This window comes from Pipistrellus hanaki (assembly GCF_964339955.1).
Source record: "Pipistrellus hanaki genome assembly, chromosome: 1".
NCBI classification, from domain to species: Eukaryota; Metazoa; Chordata; class Mammalia; order Chiroptera; family Vespertilionidae; genus Pipistrellus; species Pipistrellus hanaki.
In genome coordinates, this window is record NC_140503.1 from 70,029,621 (window position 1) to 70,049,914 (window position 20,294).

Here is a 20,294-nt window from a genome sequence, read left to right on the forward strand (position 1 = left end):
GATTCTTCGGCCTGCAGGCTAACGCTCTATCCACTAAACCAAACCAGCTGGGGCCTGATTGACTTTCTAACAAATCAACAGAGGGAAAAATGGAAGTGGGGAGATCAAATAGGAGACCACTGTAGTAGACCAGACTGAAGGTTGGTTTGGGCTTGGTCCAATTGTGGAGATGGAGGTAATAAGAAGAGGTCAAATTCTGGAAACATTTTGAAGGTATAGCAGATATGACTTAGAAGTAGGAAATGAGAGAAATAGATAAATCAAGAATATCTCCTAAGTTTTCAGCATGATACATCAGGTGAATGAAATTGCCATTTTCTGAGATGAGACCCTTTAAGAGAAGAGTAATTTTGCTTTTTCAGCTGTTATATTTGGAAAGTATAGAGTGTTCATGTGGAGTGTTCAGTGGAATAAATTAGTCTAGAATAAAAAATAAGAGTTTTAAGCTAGGTATATAAACCTGGAAGTCATTGGCAAATATATAGATTGCATTAAAACAAGTGATCTGGGAGGACCCAAGATGGCTGTGCCCAGGTGAACACCTAGCCGCAGCCGCACACAACAATTTCAATAAAATACAACTAAAATATAAAACGGACATTGCCCAGGACTACAGGAAGGTTGACTGACTGGAAATTCTACAGTGAGAAGCAAGGAGAAAACCAGAAGGAGGCGCAGAGGAGCTGGAAAAGCCCAAGGTACGGAGACGCGGCGCACGGAGAGGACGGAGCCAGAGAGGAGGGGGAGGCGGAGTGCCTGGCAGGCGTTCCCTAGCGGAGAGGAGATAAAACTCCGACTGTACTGGGCCCCCGACTGCTCTGAAACCCAGTTCTAGGCCAGACCCCAGTGACTCAGGCTCAGCCATAGGGAGCCGGGCTGTAAGGCGGAACCCCGGGGAGCAGCGAAAGGAGATCCCGGAGGCGCGCACACTGCGTGCAGAGAAGGGACGGTCGGCTGTGCCGCGGGATTGCCCTGACGGGAAGGAGACTGGGGCTCCAGACTGCTCTGAACGCCACCTCCAACTCCACTTCCAACTGAACTGAACCCCAATACCGGGCTCATTGTGGGAGAGCATAGACTGTTTGGCAGCAGGCGAAAATCGAGGGCACCTTTCTCTCAGAGGCGCCGGCAGCGAGCACTGAAGGACCCGCATAGGGCGGGGCTGACGGAAGCCAAAGCTGTAGGCTCCACCCTGAAACCCCATCCATCTGTAACTGTGAAATGTGACAACAAAATAGATCACAAACGAAAGAAATGGAGGACAAAAAGCATCTGGATATAGAGTTCAAATCTATGCTTATAAGGTTTTTCAAGAATTTCCTAGAAAAGATGGATAAGACCTATGAGGATATGAAAAGAGATCAACTAGAATTAATAAGGAGTCATCAAGAAATGATAAGGGATCAACAAGAAATAAAGAATACATTGTCTGGCCGAAACCGGTTTGGCTCAATGGATAGAGCGTCGGCTTGGGGACTGAAGGGCCCCGGGTTCGATTCCGGTCAAGGGCATGTACCTTGGTTGCGGGCACATCCCCGGTAGGGGGTGTGCAAGAGGCGGCTGGTTGATGTTTCTCTCTCATCGACGTTTCTAGCTCTCTCTTTCTCCCTTCCTTTCTGTAAAAAATCAATAAAATATATTTTTTTAAAAAAAGAATACATTGTCTGAAATAAAAAATATTTTACAGAGTCCTAAAAACAGAAGGGAAGATCGCAAGAATCAAGTCAAAGATTTGGAACATAAAGAGCCAGAAGACACTCCTCCACAGAAGCTAGAAGGCAAGAGAATCCAGAAAATTGAAGATAATGTAAGAAACCTCTGGGACAACTTCAAGCGAACCAACATCAGAATTATGGGGGTCCCAGAAGATGAGAGAGAGCAAGATATCGAAAACATACTGAAAGAAATAGTGACAGAAAACTTCCCCCACCTGGTGAAAGAATTGGACTTACAAGTCCAGGAAGCGCACAGAACTCCAAACAAAAGGAATCCAAAGAGGACCACACCAAGACACATCATAATTAAAATTCCAAGAGCAAAAGACAAAGAGAGAATATTAAAAGAAGCAAGAGCAAAGAAGGTAGTTACCTATAAAGGAGCACCTATACGATTGCCAGCTGACTTCTCAACAGAAACCATACAGGCCAGAAGGGAATGGCAAGAAATATTCAAGGTGATGAATAGTAAGAACCTACAGCCAAAGATAATCTATCCAGCAAAGCTATCTCTCAGAATCGAAGGTCAGATAAAGAGCTTCACTAATAAAAAAAAGCTAAAGGAGTTCATCAACACCAAACCAGAATTATATGAATTGCTGAAGGGGGTTCTTTCAGAAGAGAAACTAAACAAAGATAAAAATTATGAACAACAAATAGGTAACTATCAACAAGTGAATCTAAAAACCAAGGAAATTAAAAAAAAAATCTGATAAACAATAGTAACTATTGAATATAATAGAATCAGAGGTATGGAAGGGGAGTGAACTGACTATTCTTGGGGAAAAGGGGAGAGGGGGGCGTGGGAAGAGACTGAACATAAACTGTGCACCTATGGATGAGGACAATGGGGAGTGGGGAAAGGGCAGAAGGTGGGGTGGGAACCTGGTGGAGGAGAGCAATGGTGGGGGGGGGGAAAAAGGAACATTTGTAATAATATGAACAATAAAAACTTATTTTAAAAAAATAAAAAATAAAATAAAACAAGTGTTCTGGATGATATCATCTGGGGACAGAAATCAGGATGGGGAGAAGGACCCAGCAAAGGGGTTTGAGAATGACCCATTAGTAGGGTAGGAGAAAAATCAGGAAGTAGGATGTCTTGGAGGGCAAGTAAAGAGAGTATTCAAGGTCACTACTAACTTTGACAAATAGTCTCAGTCGAGCAACACCTTGATTGGAGTGAACACCAGAGATATGAGACATGAGGAAATAGAGACAGCATGTACAAACAACCCGGTTGAGAAAAGTTGCTATATAAGGAGTGGTAGTTGGATGTAGAGTTAAGAGAAAGGACTTTTATTTTTTATTTTATTATTATTATTTTTTAAAAATATATTTTATTGATTTTGTACAGAGAGGAAGGGAGAGAGATAAAGAGTTAGAAACATCGATGAGAGAGAGTCATCGATCAGCTGCCTCTTGCACTCCCCCTACTGGAGATGTGCCCGCAACCAAGGTACATGCCCTTGACCGGAATCGAACCTGGGACCTTTCAGTCCCCAAGCCGACGCTCTGTCCATTGAGCCAAACCGGTTTCGGCTTATTTTTATTTTTTTGATGGGAAACATTTTGAAATGGAAAGGAACCAACTAGAACTTGGGTGGGATTTGAAGGAGGAGAAAAGATGGATAGTGAAAGGAAATGAGTCCATATTGGGAGTTTACCTTTGACTTGATGCCTGTCCATAAGAGGGCAGAGAGCTAAGAAACAGAAACTGCTCTGTAAGGTGGCCCCCATAGGCACTAATGACTCTGTTTATACTTTTCAAAGGTATTAGAGGGAACACATTCCTTCCTTCCCAGAACCTCAGTGCTAAAATCTAGCTTCAAGACCCCAAAGGCTACTAGTATAATGTCACCAGGAGGGACATTAAGAGCTGGAGGGAAGAAAGCAATTATAAAGTTGGTTGTGTGTGTGGAGGAATGGCTAGTACAGAGAAAAGTTGTAGCTATTATGTTGAAGCATTTAAAAAAACTGAGGCTGTCTTATAAATAGGTTGATTCCCCTGGGAGTAACCACTGCCACTATGATTTCAAAAGGGCCATTGATGCTGAACCAAAACTGTGTGGCCACATTTTAACAAAAATGCCAAATAAAGAAGAACCTAATCTGTGATGAGAGGGAGGAAGACAATACACCTTTTATGTGAATAACCACAGAACGTAACATGTACATAATGCATTACAGTGCAAAAATGATAAACATTCTTTGTCCTTACTTTAAAAAAAAAATATATTTTCATTGCTTATAGAAAGGAAAGGAGAGGGATAGAGGGATAAAAACATCAGTGATGAGAGTTAAAACCCTCAATCAGCTGCCTCCTGCACCCCTCGCCCCCCATTGGGGATCAAGCCTGCCAACTGTGGTGGAGGAGGGGATTGAACTGTGACCTCCTGGTTCCTAGGTTGATGCTCAACCACCGAGTCAGCTGGCCAGGTTCTATTTTAGTTTTGATATTTATAGATACTACTGAGTAAGTATCATTAATCTTATTCTAATTTTCATTTTTCAGATGAAAAAAGAGAGGCTTAGAATAAGGTTACTTGATTTTTCCACCATCACACAAAGCAAAGGAATGGCTAAGCTAGGATTCAGATTCAGGACTTTTGTCTTTATATCTTTGAATCTACATACAGTGATGTGGCTGGATGATGTGTCAAAACACATCACATATTTAGGCTGAATATGAAAGATCTCAGGGAAGTTAAGATTGGTAGCACATTAAAGATGAATCAGGTAATGAGGAACTGTCCTCCATTATCTAATCAATCAATGATTTTTTTTGTCTTCTATTATTTTAAAAAAGATTATTGAGCCCTGGCCCAGAGGCTCAGTTGGATAGAGAGTCATCTCATTACGCCAAAGTTGTGGGTTTGATCTTGAGTCAGGGTACATGCAAGAATCAACCAATGAAAGTATGGATGAGTGGAACGACAAATTTATCTTTTTCTCAAATCAATAAATAAATTTAAAAAAGAATGATATTAAATGAGAACCAAATTTATTCTATGCAACTTTGAAGAGAGGACCAGAACAAGGAGACAGATTGCACTAACTATTAATTTAATATTAATTAATAAAATTAATTCCACAAAAAAGAAATTATGTTCTTGAACTGTTGAAGTTGGTGCTAAATGAATATTTAGCAAAGCTATCAAGGGAAATCTTTGCCCTTACAACTTCTAAAATTGTGGGAGTGGGGGATGGCAGGTGGCTAGGTTAGAAAGAGTAGGGAACTGTGACTGATCCCAGGAAAAAGTGAAAGCAATTCACTGCATTATCAGGCAGGGAAGGCAACTCTGAGTTAAGCAATGGAAAAACCAGCAGCAGCATACCTGCAGGAGTTGACCAGGGTGGGGACCAGTGTCGTAAGGAGGAGGGAAGCAGGAAGGGTGACACAGGAACTTTGGGGGGGGAGCCTTGCTCGGAGTTTCAGTCAGTTGGTGAAAGAAGCCTTTTGTCCTGAAAGGCAGTTTAGAGGGAGGTGTTTTGTGGGCAGTAGTCTGTGAGGAAAGTGTTGGTCAGGGAGAGGGTATAAGGCCAGTAGTATGAACAGCAGGGCTTGTTGAGAAATGTGCTTTGTGGGGAACTTGCTTTGCTGGGGCTGTGTCTGGTGTGGTGAGAGACGCCACAGGGGCAGAAGGAAGCAACCCAGCGATTGGTTTTAAATATATGGATATAACTCAAAACTTTAATTAAAATCCTATGGGATTATAAAAATACATATTAAAGTAGAGCAATTGGACAATATCAAGAAGAAATAAAGACCTCCTTTGTCCCCTCACTGTTACCAGTTTGGTGTACTTGATATATATTTTTGAAATTTTATGTCTCCACTTTGTCTCAAAATTTTTTACTTTGAAAATCTTCAAGCCTTGAGAAAAGTTGAAAGAATAGCATGATAAACATTAGTATTCATACCTTCTACCTAAGTCATCGATTGTTAAAATTTTGCCACATACACACCCTTCTGTTTTCCTGAGTCATTTGAAAGTAAGTTGTTGCAAACATCATGTCAATTCGCTTTGAAATACATTGGCATGCATCTCTAAGAATAGGGACATTCTCCTACATGGCATCATTACCGTTATCTCACTTAAGAAGATCATTATAGCCCTTGCTGGTTTGGCTCAGTTGATAGCGCAGCCACCTGTGGACTAAAGGGTTCCAGGTTCGATTCCAGCCCAGGCTACATGCCTGGGTTGTGGGCTCCATCCCCAGTAGTTGGTGTGCAGAAGGCAGACCATCAATGATGGATAGGGAGCCTTGATAGTGAAAGGAAATGAGTCCACATTGAGAGTTTATCTTTGACTTGATGCCTGTCCATAAGAGGGCAGAGAGCTAAGAAACAGAAACTGCTCTGTAAGGTGGCCCCCAGAGGCACTAATGACTCTGTTTATACTTTTCAAAGGCATTAGAGGGAACACATTCCTTCCTTCCCAGAACCTCAGTACTTCATTTGTTGTATGCTTAATTTTTGACTGGTCCTTTTTTTGTGTTGCTCCCTGAAATTTTCACTATGTTCCTTGAAATTCTCATTAAGTTTCTTGAGCATCCTTATAAATTGTTTTGAACTCCATATCTGGTAGTTTTCTTGCTTCCATTTTATTTAGTTCTTTTTTTCTGGAAAGTTTTCCTGTGCTTTCGTTTGTGACATGTTTCTTTGTTTCTGCATTTTGGCTGCTTTCCTGTGTTTGTTCTTTATTTTTTTTTTTTTTTAATATATTTTATTGATTTTTTTTTTTACCCCCTCCCTCCCCCCCACACATCCCCTCCCTCCCCAGAGTTTTGTGTCCATTGGTTGCACTTATATGCATGTATACAAGTCCTTCGGTTGATCTATTATCTCCCCCCGATCTTCCTCCCCTCCCTGCTGTAATTAGATAGAGCTGCTATGTCTGCCAGACTTTGTATAATCACCTTGTATAGTAGGTGTTCTGTAGGGCCCAGTGGTTCAGCCTTCCCAGTCATCTGAGTTGGGCATGCCAGGTGTACTCCAATGTTAGGTGTGCTCTGTCTTATTATAGTTGAGTCTTGATTAATTTTGGCATCACTGGGAGGGATTAACCTCCAGGCCAATTGGTTATGAAGATCAGCTGTGACTACAGAGGAAGAGCTGCTGTGCAGGAGGCAACCCTATGGAGCAGGGCTTGCTTCAGTGGGGCTTTGGTGCTCACTGAGTACACCTCTTGAGTGTGTCACTGGTGGATATGGAAGAGTTGTAATCCAGCATGTTTGAAGTTGACCATCAGGTGTACTGGCACTGGGGCCTCCTGGGAAGTGAAAAGTCAGCCTCTGTCTATGCCCTGCCTGGAGCTACCCAGAATGTGCTACAAAGCAATCTGCAGATGGCTGCTACTTGTGTTGAGCTTGAAGGTGCCCAGGAGAGACCAAGCTGTGACCCACTAGTGCAAGTCCTAAAGCCAGTTATTGAGAGGTATAGAGCATGCTGAAGCCAGCTAGTGCTTGTTTGAGAGATTTTAGAAAAGTCCAAAACATGAGGCAAGAGAGGCCAGTTATACGGAAAAGCCACTGGAAATGGTTTGGATTACCTGCAAATACAGAGAACCAGGATCTAAGGAAATTATCAGGACAGGGGAAAAGTGTGAGCCAGATTGATGGAGATTCAGATATGGAGAGCCTATCAGCTCTGTGGCAGGAAGGACTCAATAAAGGAACACTGGTCTCTGCCAACACTTTTTTTGGGAGAAAGCTCTTGTCCTGATTCCAGACAAGTTAGTTTCTCCCTGAATGTCCCAGGTTCCTTTAAAGCTGCTGGAGCTCAGGATTTCAAATAAGTCCATGTGCAGGCCATTTAAGAGGAACTTCCTGGGCTGAAACCAGTTTGGCTCAGTGGATAGAGCAATGGTCTGGGGACTGAAAGGTCTCAGGTTCAATTCCAGTCAAGGGCATGTACCTTGGTTGCGAGCACATCCCCAGGGGTGTGTGTGCAAGAGGCAACTGATCAATGTTTCATGTTTCTCTCTCATCATCGATGTTTCTAACTCTCTATCCCTCTCTCTTCTCTATAAAAAATCAAATATATATATATATATATATATATATATATATATATATATAGAACTGCCTGGGACTCCTGCAGCCTCTGTGTCACTCAGTCACAATCTTCTGCTGGTTTTTACAGCCAGAAATTGTGAAGACTTCTCTTTTTGGTCCTGGGACCCTGGGCTGGGGAGCCTGGTGTGGGATAGGAACCTCACTTCTAGAAACACATACAGCCAAGATATTCTTCCCCATTTTAAACCATCACATGTGGAAGTGGGATCAGCTGGTTCCAAGATTCTGCTTGGTATCTCTGTCCTATCAATCTCCATATGTTTCTTTAATTACCTAGTTGTAAGACTTCCATTCAGCTAGGTTCCAGGTGGTTCTGAATGATGGTTGTTCTATGTTTTAGTTGTAAATTTTGATGTGGTTGTGGGAGGTAATGAGTACCAAGGTTATGCAGTATGCCAGTATGCAGTTTTGACCAGAAGCCTCAGCCTCTTTCTTCTTTCTTTCTTTCTTTCTTTCTTTCTTTCTTTCTTTCTTTCTTTCTTCTCTCTCTCTCTCTCTCTCTCTCTCTCTCTCTCTCTCTCTCTCTCTCTCTTTAAAGGAAACTGTTAGTTATGCTGTGGTTAAGACTTCTATTTTCACCCTTGAAAAAAACCCACATTTTATCACAGCAATACATGGTCAGACTTAGCCCCAATTTAAACACTTATATAAAGTCATAACCAGTTTTATTGCAAAAGGACCCAGTACATATTTACCAATACTAGTATCTTAATAGCTACCCAACAAGTCCATATATAGAAACATAATCATGAGAAGCAAGAAGTACAGCCCATCCCTTCTGCATATTAGCCACTTATTCCTCCTGAGCAACAGTATTCACCTCACTGAGGTCTGTGAACAGTCACTTTTTGCATTCATCCTGAGTGAAAGATGGGATGACTTAAGTATAAATGCAACATATTATAAACAATTTCTTTCCAAAAAAAGTCACAAATTAAACCAAAGTATTTTATAGATTTGCCTTCTCTTAAGCTCTCTCTCCCCTTATCCTGCCAGCCAACTGGATGTCTTTGAATATGAAGGTGACTATCTTAGCGTGGCTGGCACATAGATTAGTATCTTCAAATAAACCCACCAGGTAAGCTAAGTAGCCTCCTGCAGCACATGGATGGCGGTTCTCTGAAACTCAGTGGATTTCTGGTAACAATGGATTTCTCCAAATCCAATGGTCCTGGGCCTGTAGTGATGAGATTTTTTTCACCCCTCTGCTAGAGGGGGCTCCTTTCCTGGCTGCGTTAGTGGCCAGATGTGAGGCACTTTCCCAGCCATGGGTTTGTGAGCAGTCTGGTTTGGGCCATATTCTACCCAGCTCTGAAGTCTTAGGCCACTTCTTCATCGGCCATGCTGCTTCTGCTGCCCAAGTTGGAGTCGCAGTCATAAGCAAAGTAAGGAAGGTGCTATAATGAACAATCAAACTGTTAGAGGCAGAAATAGAATATTGAGGACAAGCTATTATAAGAAATAAAACAAGAGGGAAAAGAAGATAGCTGCTGATGGGAAAGAAAGACTGCAAGATAGTGTGTGAGTGAGAAAACAAAGGGGGAGTGTGTGGTTGCACGGGGAGTCTTTGTTGGTAAGTTGAGGGACAGCTATACTCCAGGAGACTGTGGGGGACTGCTGGATGGGACTCCCCTAACCGGGCAGCTCCCACTGCTGCTGGGTTTCCTCCCAGAGCGACCGGATCAGATGCAGAGACTGCGCCATCTTGAAGGGAAAAGTGGATGTGGTCTGGAACCTGAAAAGCCCAGGGAATCTACAACTATGGCACCCATCGAACAGCTGTGAACCGAGAACACGGGTCCCCAAATGGCGCAAGCACATGGATTCAGAGGAGCTCTACTCTCCACCACAGAAAAAAGAGAGAGAACTATATAACCAGACACTCAGAGAAGAGAGACCATGGGGAGACAAAGAAACAGCCCATGTATGAAAGAAAAGCAGGCATCACCAGAAAAGGAAGTAAACGAAATGGAGGCAAACAACCTGTCAGAGAAAGAATTCAGAGAAATGATCATAAGGTGGCTTAAAAGAATGGAAGACAAATTTGGTAATATATGTAAGAAACAAGAAGAAATTAAGAACCAAAAAGAAATTAAAAAATGACATCGCTGCTGTAAAGAATTCAATAGAAAGTATCAAGAGTAGACTAGAAGCCAAAACTGGTTTGGCTCAGTGGACAGAGCATTGGCCTGCAGACTGAAAGGTCCCGGGTTTGATTTCAGTCAGGGGCATGTACCTTGGTTGTGGGCACATCTTCAGTGGGGGTTGTGCAAGAGGCAGCTTATCGATGATTCTCTCTCATCGATGTTTCTAACTATCCCTCTTTCTTCCTCTCTTTAAAAAAATCAATAAAATATATATATATTTTTTAAAAAGAGTAGACTAGAAGAAGCAGAGGACTGCATCAGTGAGCTAGAAGACAAGGTATAAAAAAAAACAAAAAACCCAAGTGGAGCAACTTCTAGAAAAAAAAATAAAATAAAACAAGAAATATTAATCATGCTCTGTTAATTGTAATTGTCTTATTCTGATTTAGGAAAGCCCACTCTAACCTGGCTGAGAGTCAACCTTGGACCTGGCAGTTAACCTTGGAACTGGGAGTCAACTTTGGAATTTGGTCCATCCCCATTCAAGAACTGCCTCTTATCATGGAAAAATTAACAACTTGTTGCCCAAATAATGTGCCCCAGGCCACATTGCCTACTTCGCATGCCTGTAATTCCTACTTCCCCAAGTAATCTTTGTCCTACCCTCTAGAGGCAGCTGACTTATGAGGGGTTGCAGACTTTTGTCGATGACCTGCAGCTCTCTTATATTACCTGCATTATTGGAATAAATGCTCAGGTATGATTAAACCCTGCCTTTGCTTAATTGACTCAAGTAGTGACAGGCAGCCTGGACCTACTAGTTGTCCAGTTACAAAACCACTTTGGGGATGGGAGTAATTATCATAAAACAAAACAAAACAAAACACAAAGTCAGGGAAAGAAGATGACTGTTAAAGGAATGTATCTCAAATGGAGAAATCTTAAACAGTGAACAGCTAATAAGAAATAATATTTTTTTTGAGTGCAATAGAAAGAATCCTCAAGAATCATGTCATTAGGCAATTTATTTTTATCCAACAAGCCTTGCCCTGTATGAGCCATGGGGCCCTGAAGAGAATCTGAAGGTATTTTTGTAGGCTCAGGCAAATGAGCAACACCCATTCTTTCTTCTGTTTCCTCTCTCCCAGGGCTGGCTGATTCCACTTGCTCCTGATTCCCTCCTGAGTCACTCTTGGAGGTAGAGAATGACAAATAGGGGCCACAGTGCTTCTAACCTTCCTGGTATCTCTCCCCTGGTCTCCAGCACTGATTCCCCCACATACATTCACCCCTCTCCTGTCTCTCCCTCAGCCCTTTGAGAATTCCATTTTAATCTTGCTCATGGTAGAAAAGAATAAACAAAAAGAGTCACTATTATCAAGCTACTAACTGTGAGAAATGCTCACCTGTCTGAATTCCAATAATGGACTTGGAGGCAGAAGTATGGCTAAAATGAGACTTTTAATATGTTTTTGAGAGTGGATGTTTGTCTGGTTATACAAGCCCACCTGGGGTGGTGAACACAGTCTATTTATTCAGTCCATCCTCCAGTTCCTCATTGGCTGAGTACTATGAGGTCACATGTGTCCTCATATATCCCCTAGGCCTTATTGTCTCCTATTGGGTCATTTATAATAACTGGGCTGAGGCCTTTTGTAATTGCCTTCACTTCCCTTTGTCTAGTGGACTCTTCCTGGAAAAATGCACTACCAGCCATGTGCACAGTTCTCATAACCTCTCCCCACCCATTCCCCACATTCTGTTTGCCTTGGGGAAATTCAGTAACCAACTGGCCATGTACTATGAAGATGAATCATAGAGAGGCCTGGCTCCTACACTATTAAGATGAATCATAGAGAGACCTGTCTCCTACACTAACTAAAATCAAGTAGGCTGAAGCATAAAGAAACTATTCTATTCTTATGCTAACAAGCCTGGGAACGTAAACTTTTGAACTCTTCCTGTAGATAACCTTCTGACAACCCCCTGAAAGACTTGGGGGAGAATGTTCATATGTCCAGACCACCTGACATTCATTATGCAGACCATCAGACATCTGGAAGATTATAATCTTGGGCCAGTCCAGAATGCAGGATTGATACTTCTCAAATATGAATGTTTAACCATAAGAACCCTTAACTGTTCATTCTTTTTTTGGAGCACTCTTGGTTTTGCCTAGTTGTGTTTCTGGTTTGCAAGATACTTGAATAAATCTTTATCAACTATGTCTGGTCAAGTCCTCCTGATGCATATATAATTGGGGGCCAGCAATAGCTGGCTGCTGCCCAGTTTCAGACCTGATATGGCTCAGCATTAGGACCAGTGTGTAAGGTGAGGCTAGCCACTACCCAGGGCTGAAATAGCACCACTTTCTACGAGTACTTGCCTCCCTAGGCTCACTCTTCCTTGAAACCTCTGCTGTTTTGCAAAGTACCTCCCAGAACTGGGCAGTGGGAATTGGAAAGCAGATATAGTTCAGGAAGTGGTTATACTACTGAGTGCAAACCTACCCCCCTTTCCCCCCCCCAAAAAAAAAACCCACACAAAAACCCCACAACAGCCTGAACTCAGTCATCCTTCAATTTTTTTTTCACAAAGCCCACAAACTTCCTTTTTGTAATTTCCTTCTCCTTCAAGGTGATTTTTTTTTTTTATTATGAAAATTTTCAAACGTACACTGAGTAGAGAAGGCTACAATTAATCCTTAAGTGCCCACCAATTTCAACAATAATTAACATTTTGCCTATCTTGTTTATTTCTCTTCCCTATTTTATTATTTTTACTGACATATTCATTTATTGTTAGAGTACTTTTAAAGCTAATTATAAGTTTATTTTAAAGTGGGGAGTTGAGCAGAGGAAACCAAGCTTAATGCGTTCAGCTCTCAACCCTAGCTCCCCATCACTACCTCAGAGTTACACCAGGTGAAAATCCAATTTCATAGTCTGATATTCATTCTTCTAATAAATAATGTTGACTACATTCTTTATGCCAGAAACTGTACTGAGGAAAGAAAGAGAGCTAGGATAAGAACCTCTCAGTTCAGCGGGAAAGAAAAAAAGCAAAAGGGTAATACTGTTGGTGTGGCTTGACTATTTATATACTAGAGGCCCAATGCACAAAATTCATGCAAGGGGTTCGGCCCTCGCAGCCCCTTCAGGACTTCATCCAGAAGGAGGCCCAGAAGGACATTCAGCTGTCTGGTCTAATTAGCATATTATGCTTTTATTATTATAGATTACTAGGAGCCTGTTTGCAGGAAGATTCCTGCCATCAGCCACTGCCACCTGCCCTGCCGGCCACCGCCACTGCTGCTGTTGCATGCATGCGTGCGTGCACACACACACACCGCTGCCACTGCTGTCCATGTTTTCCCTCTGGCAGCCACCTTTCTTTCCGCTTTTCCTCCCTCTTCCTAAGCTGTCTTCAGTCTTCACTCCTCCCTCCCTCCGTGTATGCAAATTAGCCGCCATCTCTGTTGGGCTACTCACTCTGATTGGCTGTGGGAGTAGCGAAGGTACGGTCAATTAGCATTTTTCTCTTTTATTAGTGTAGATAGCTGCAGCAAGAGTGTTAATTTGCTGTATAGGCCTTTTTACATCTGCTTTGTGAATCTAAAGCCATATATTATTGACAAGGCCACAGAATTAACTTCTTTCAGGAAGTTTTCAAAAGGAATCTCAAGTGGGCCTTTTAAAAGCCTCTGTTGCCGAAACCGGTTTGGCTCAGTGGACAGAGCCTCAGCCTGAGGACTGAAAGGTCCCAGGTTCAATTCTGGTCAGGGACATGTGCCTTGGTTGTAGGCACACCCCCAGTGGGAGGTGTGCAAGAGGCAGCTGATCGATGTTTCTAACTATATCTTTCTCCCTTCCTTTCTGTAAAAAATCAATATAATATATACTAAAAAATATATACTCTGTTTTTTTGCTATCTTAAATACACAGAAACCAAGCCAAATAAACCCCTTTTACCCAATTTCACCCACAATACAATTTGGGTAAATTCCTTTCTTCCCCCAATCCCCACAATGTCTTAAAGTTCCTGGTGTGCCAGGAAGTTATCTTCCTTATCTCCTGCACAGCTGTGGTGCTATAAGCCAGGTCCTAGGCAAGTTTTTCTGAGAGCCTTGGTAGGAATTGGTTCATTATAATGGATTTAGTGAGCATCATTTTCAAAATAACATTCTGGCCTTTTTCTATTCCTGACCAGCACACATGCCCAAGTTTTGGGTTCAGTCCCCAGTCAATGTATGGGAGGTAACCCATTGATGTTTCTCTCTCTCTCAAATCAATAAAAAATTTATTAAAATAACAAAAATAACATTCTGGACAAAACTTTGGTTGCATAACTTATTTTTCCATTATATCCTGGTAAAAAAGAGGACAAGTTCTTAGTGGACCTATGCAAATAACTATTCTGAAATAACAAGTAAGGAGCCTTGTTAAGAGTTTTTGAATTCTTGGCTTGGGTATGTAGGGCAATGAGAATCAGATAACATTTAAAAATGTTTATTTCACTCAGAGGGAAAGGGGGAGAGGTTGAAGAGGATAAAGGAGAGATAAATGGTTATGGAAGAAGATTTTACTTGATGCAGTACAAAATATAGATGATGTATTATAGAATAATTGTACACCTGAAATCTATATAATCTTTTTAATCAATATAATCCCAATACATTCAATAAAAAGAAAAATGGTTATTTCAGTTAAAAACAAAAACAAAAACAGAGCCTAGTAATTTGTTACGAATTACAGAATTTAAGAAGAAGAAAAAAGCCTTCTTTATATATTCAGAATGGTATTAAAACAACAACATTAAGTAGAACATTAAAACAATTCAAATGAATAACCACAAATTTTCCTTTTCTGTTCATTTAGTCCTATATAATTAAGTCTTTTCTGCTAAATATTGAGCTAGCAATTTCACAAAACTATCAACTTTTTTATTAAAAAGAGTTCTGAAAATCTTGTCTTAATCCACTGGTTTGGTGTGAAAATTATCTAAGTAATGTTAACTCAAAACCCATACTTATGAGTCTATGCTTCAAAGCATTAATAATGTGAAGTATCTGGTTTGGTCCTTTTTTATGGGCCCTTCTTTGTTGAAGATACAAATTCTGGCCTGTAATTTATAGGAGAACCTTCAGGAAAATATTAGAGTAAGACAAAAGGTATTTGTAAGTGTCAGAACCTTAAAATGCTCAGGGTTAATTTATATCTGATAAATTGCAAATGTGAAAGGTTATGAAGATTCTTAAGAATAATAATGCAACTTACAGGGAAATTTGATTATTTATTTGGCATGCAAAACTGCTACAGGGGATGGATATACTATATTTATATAAAGCTATCCATATAAATTTAGTAAATATTAAACCCCGCTTGTTACTCTAACTGGATTTTCTTTTCAAAACTGGAATTTACATGCTAAAAAGAAGAAGTTTCCACCTTCTGAATTCCCACCAACTCCCTAGAGGAATCACTGGCTGGACCAGAGATTTTTAAAAATATATATATTTTATTGATTTTTTTACAGAGAGGAAGGGAGAGAGAGAGCGAGTTAGAAACATCGATCCTGCATGCCCCCTATTGGGGATGTGCCCACAACCAAAGTACATGCCCTTGACTGGAATCAATCCTGGGTCCTTTCAGTCCACAGGCAGAAGCTCTATCTACTGAGCCAAACTGATTTCGGCAGATTTTTTTTAAACCAGAGATATTAAGATGGGTTTTTGAGACACAGGAGGTCAAACCCCCTGTTCCCATTCCCCATCTTCTCAAGTTGTGGACACTTGAATAAACCACTTTCCCTCTCACCAGCACCTGTCTCACAAGTTAGGCTTTCTTAGTGGTGGGAAGCTGGACCTGAGGGTCATTTTCCCAGTTCCAAACCAGCTAATAAAGCCATTTCAAAAATATTTTTAGGTAAAATGTCTCTAAAGATTATTATTAAGCCTATTTCAAAGAAATCAGTGAATGTCACACTGATTCATAAAAATGGATAAACAGGACTTTTATAGAGCAAGAAATCCAACTTTCCTAGCATAGGTGTAGGCTGTGAGAAGACAGAGAACTTGGCAAAGGAATTTCTAAGTTAGCTATGATTTTGGGTAGTTCTTCCTGTAAACTTTGTTCTGAAGTGTGGGATGGTTGTGGTCTGTTTTATTGATCATATGCTATTGCTAAAACTCCTCCAACTTTACAGAAGCTGCCAGAATCACTCAGAAAGAACAAGACATAGTGTGATAATTCCCCCAGAAGATCATCTAACACAGTGGCTCTCAACCTTCCTAATGCCTCAACCCTTTAATACAGTTCCTCATGTTGTGGTGACCCCCAACCATAAAATGATTTTTGTTGCTACTTCATAACTGTAATTTTGCTATGTTATAAATCATTATGTAAATATCTGTGTTTTCCGATGGTCTTAGGTGACCCCTGTGAAAGGGTTGTTCGACCCCAAAGGGGTCGCAACTCACAGGCTGAGAACTGCTGATCTAACAGATAGACTTGGGACTATGCAGGGCCTGAACAAGTGAGAGCCCAAATCATGGGAACTGCAGTGGTTAGAGATGGGATAAGAGAATTATAACTGAAAGATCTGGCAGAGGTTGGAAAGGTTGGGTTCTGTGGATTGTAGCATGTTTGTGTGAATTCATTTTACAAAAGTGAATTTTTATGATTCCTAATAATAACTGAAAATATCCATCTTAGATATGCAAGATAGTTTTGGGCATTGATGGTAACCAACTGTTCTCTAGATCCATGAGGAAATGACCTAAACTGAGCAGGCTATCAAGGGCAAGGCCAGGATGTAAGAGAATGAACAATGGGTGGGAGTTAATGGATCAGGGTTCTGTTCTTGTTCTGCCTTAGGCAAGTAACTTTTATGGTAAAACAGGAGAAATAATTCTAGCTTGTGTGTGTGTGTGTGTGTGTGTGTGGAGGTGTTGTGAGGGTTATATGAGGTCATTTATGTAAAAATGAAGTAAAATGTAAAGCCATGTATTTAGCTTCCTAGAAAACCAAAACAACATTTTTGTGTGGATTGGAAGAAAAACCCCTTCTCAGGGAGAAGTCAACCCTGGGTCAGTTTGTATAATTTGTTGAGCAGAGCATGGGTTAGGTTTCAGCCTCTACTTACCCACTTGGCTAGCCATGCTTGAATGGAGCATAATCTTCAGAATTATTTCTGCAAGAAGAATCACACTATGTAACATTATAAGGAAGCATCACTAGCAAGATGGGATTAAAAAAAAATCTTTATTGTTCAGATTATTACAGATGTGCCTTCCCCCCCCCCCCCCCCCATAGCTCCCCTCCACCCAGTTCCAGGCCCACACCCTCCCATCACTGTCCTCATTCATAGGTGTAAGATCCTTGCCCAATCTCTTTCCATACTCCCCAAACCACACCCGCCCCCCAATTGTCAGTCTGCTCCCTTTTCATGTCCCTGATTCTGTTACGTTCACCAGTTTATTCTGTTCATCAGATTTTTTATTCATTTGATTTTTAAATTCACTTGTTGATAGATATGTATTTGTTATCACTGTTTTTCTTTTTTTAAAAAAATATATTTTATTGATTTTGTATAGAGAGGAAGGGAGAGAGATAGAAAGCCAGAAACATCAATGAGAGAGAGTCATCGACCAGCTGCCTCTTGCACACCCCCCACCAGGGATATGCCTGCAACCAAGGTACATGCCCTTGACCGGAATCGAACCCGGGTCCCTTCAGTCCCCAAGCCGACGCTCTATCCACTGAGCCAAACCGGTCCCGGCTATTATCACTGTTTTTCATAATTTTTTTTATCTTTACCTTTTTCTTCTTCTTCCTCTTCTTAAAGAATACCTTTCAGGAGAGAAACCAAGATAGTGGCAAAGGTAAACACTTGAAATTGCTACCTTACAAAACCACTTCAAAACTACAACTAAAAGACAAAACGGATATCATTCAGAACCACAGGAAGGATGACTGAGTGGAAATTCTACAACTAGAAAGAAAGAGAAAAGCACACTGTGACTCAGAGGAGGTGCGGAAGTAAAGTAAAAAGATATGGAGGCGGGCAACTGAGAATCAGGAGGGAGACATAAACTCCCGACTGCTCTGAACTCCAGTTCCAGGTGAGACTCTGGGGATCCAGACTCATATGGGGAGAAACTGGACTGTCTGTCTTTGGGCAGAACTCAAGGGAGGCTTTTTCTCAGAGGTACTTGCAGCAATTACTGGGGAACACTGAGACCCAGGACCTCTTAGGGCAGGGCTGAGGATCAGCCATAGCTGTTTACTGTGCCCTGAGACCCCGCCCCATCCAAGCTGTGCACAGAGGCTTTTGCATATGAATAGCCTGGCCCTTTGTAATCTAAAATTACCTAACAAACTGCAGCTGGGTAAGAGAGCCCCATAGCTGCCAAAAGAAGGCCCAAGTTCCCATAGCAGCTTGCATTGCTTCACAGCTGGACCTCATCTGGGCACCTCCAAACCCCAAACAAAGAAGAGGAATCTGAAGATTTCTCCATAGCTCCTGCTGGGTGGCCTTAGGCAGAGGCTAAATTTGTACCTCCTCAGATCCATAAGGGACACACTCAGGGGTTAGACTCAGAGAGCACCAAAGCCCCACTGAAGCAAGTCTTTCCCCATAAGGTGTCTCCAGCACAGCAGTTCTCCCATTGTAGACACAGCTAATCCTCACAGCCAATTGGCCTGGAGGTCAACTCCTCCCAGTGATATCAATAACAATCAAGGCTTAACTACAACAAGATTGTGCACACAACCCACAAAGGGGTGCACCAAGAGTGTCCACCTCAGGTAATTAGGGAGACTGAGCCACTGGGCCCTATAGGATACTTAGCACACAAAGCCACTCTATCAACACAGGGAAGCAGCCAAATGTGGAGACAATGAAATAAGTCACAAATGAGGAAATAGAGGAAAGCAAACTACTGAATATAGAGTTCAAAACCATGGTTATAAGGTTTTTCAAGAATTTTCTAGAAGCTGCTGATAAATTTAGTGAGACCCTTGAGGATATAAAATAGGACCAACTAGAAATTAAGTATACACTGACTGAAATAAAGAATAATATACAGAGTTCCAACAGCAGACTAGAGGATTGCAAGAATCAAGTCAAAGATTTAAAATACGAAGAAGCAGCCGGCACCGGTTTGGCTCAGTGGATAGAGTGTTGGCTTGCGGACTGAAAGGTCCCGGGTTCGATTCCGGTCAAGGGCATGTACCGTGGTTGTGGGCACATCACCAGTAGGGGGTGTGCAAGAGGCACCTGGTTGATGACTCTCTCTCATCGATGTTTCTAACTCTCTATCCCTCTCTCTTCCTCTCTGTGAAAAATCAATAAAATATATTTTAAAAAAATAAAATAAAATATGAAGAAGCAAAAAAACACCCAATTGGAAAAGCAAAAAGAATGCAAAAATATGAAGATAGTATAAGAAGCCTTTGGGACAACTTCAAGTGTACCAACATCCAAATTATGGGGGTGTCAGAAGAAGAGAGAGAGAGCAAGATATTGAAAACCTACTTGAAGAAATAATGACAGAAAACTTCCCCCACCTGGTAAAAGAAATAGACTTACAAGTCCAGGAAGCACAGAGAACCTCAAATAAGAGGAATCCAAAGAGGACCACACCAAGACACGTCATAATTAAAATGCCAAGGACAAAAGACAAAGAGAATCTTAAAAGTAGCAAGAACAAAACAGTTAGTTACCCATAAAGGAGTACCCATATGACTGACAGCTAATTTCTCAACAGAAACTATGCAGGCCAGAAAAGAGTAGCAAGAAATATTCAAAGTGATGAATAGCAAAAACCTACAACCAAGATTACTCTACCCAGCAAAACTTTAGAATTGAAGGTCAGATGAAGAGCTTCACAGATTAAAAAAAAATAAAAAAAAACAACAACAAAGGACTTCATTATCACCAAACCATTATTTTTGAAATGCTGAAAGGTATTCTTTTAGAAGAGGAAGAAGAAGAAAAATGAAAAGATAAAAATTATAAACAATAAATACATATCTATCAACAAGTGAATCTAAAAATCAAGTGAATAAAATATCTGATTAACAGAATAAACTGGTGAATATAATAGAATCAAGGGCATAGAAAGGGAGTGGACTGACAATTGTGGGAGGGAAAAGGGTGTGGGGGGTGCAGGAAGATACTGGACAAAAATCGTAAACCTATGGATGAGGACAATGGGGGGTGGGGGGTAAGGGCAGAGGGTGGGGTGGGAACTGAATGGAGGGGACCTATCAGCACTGCAAAAGACCAACTTGGTAGACTTTGCAGATGACAGAAAAGGCTCCCAGACCACCATTTGAAAACTCTAGCTTGAATGACAAAATAAAACATTCTCCATCAAGGGGCTTGCTTATGTCTTTGAGAGGGTTTG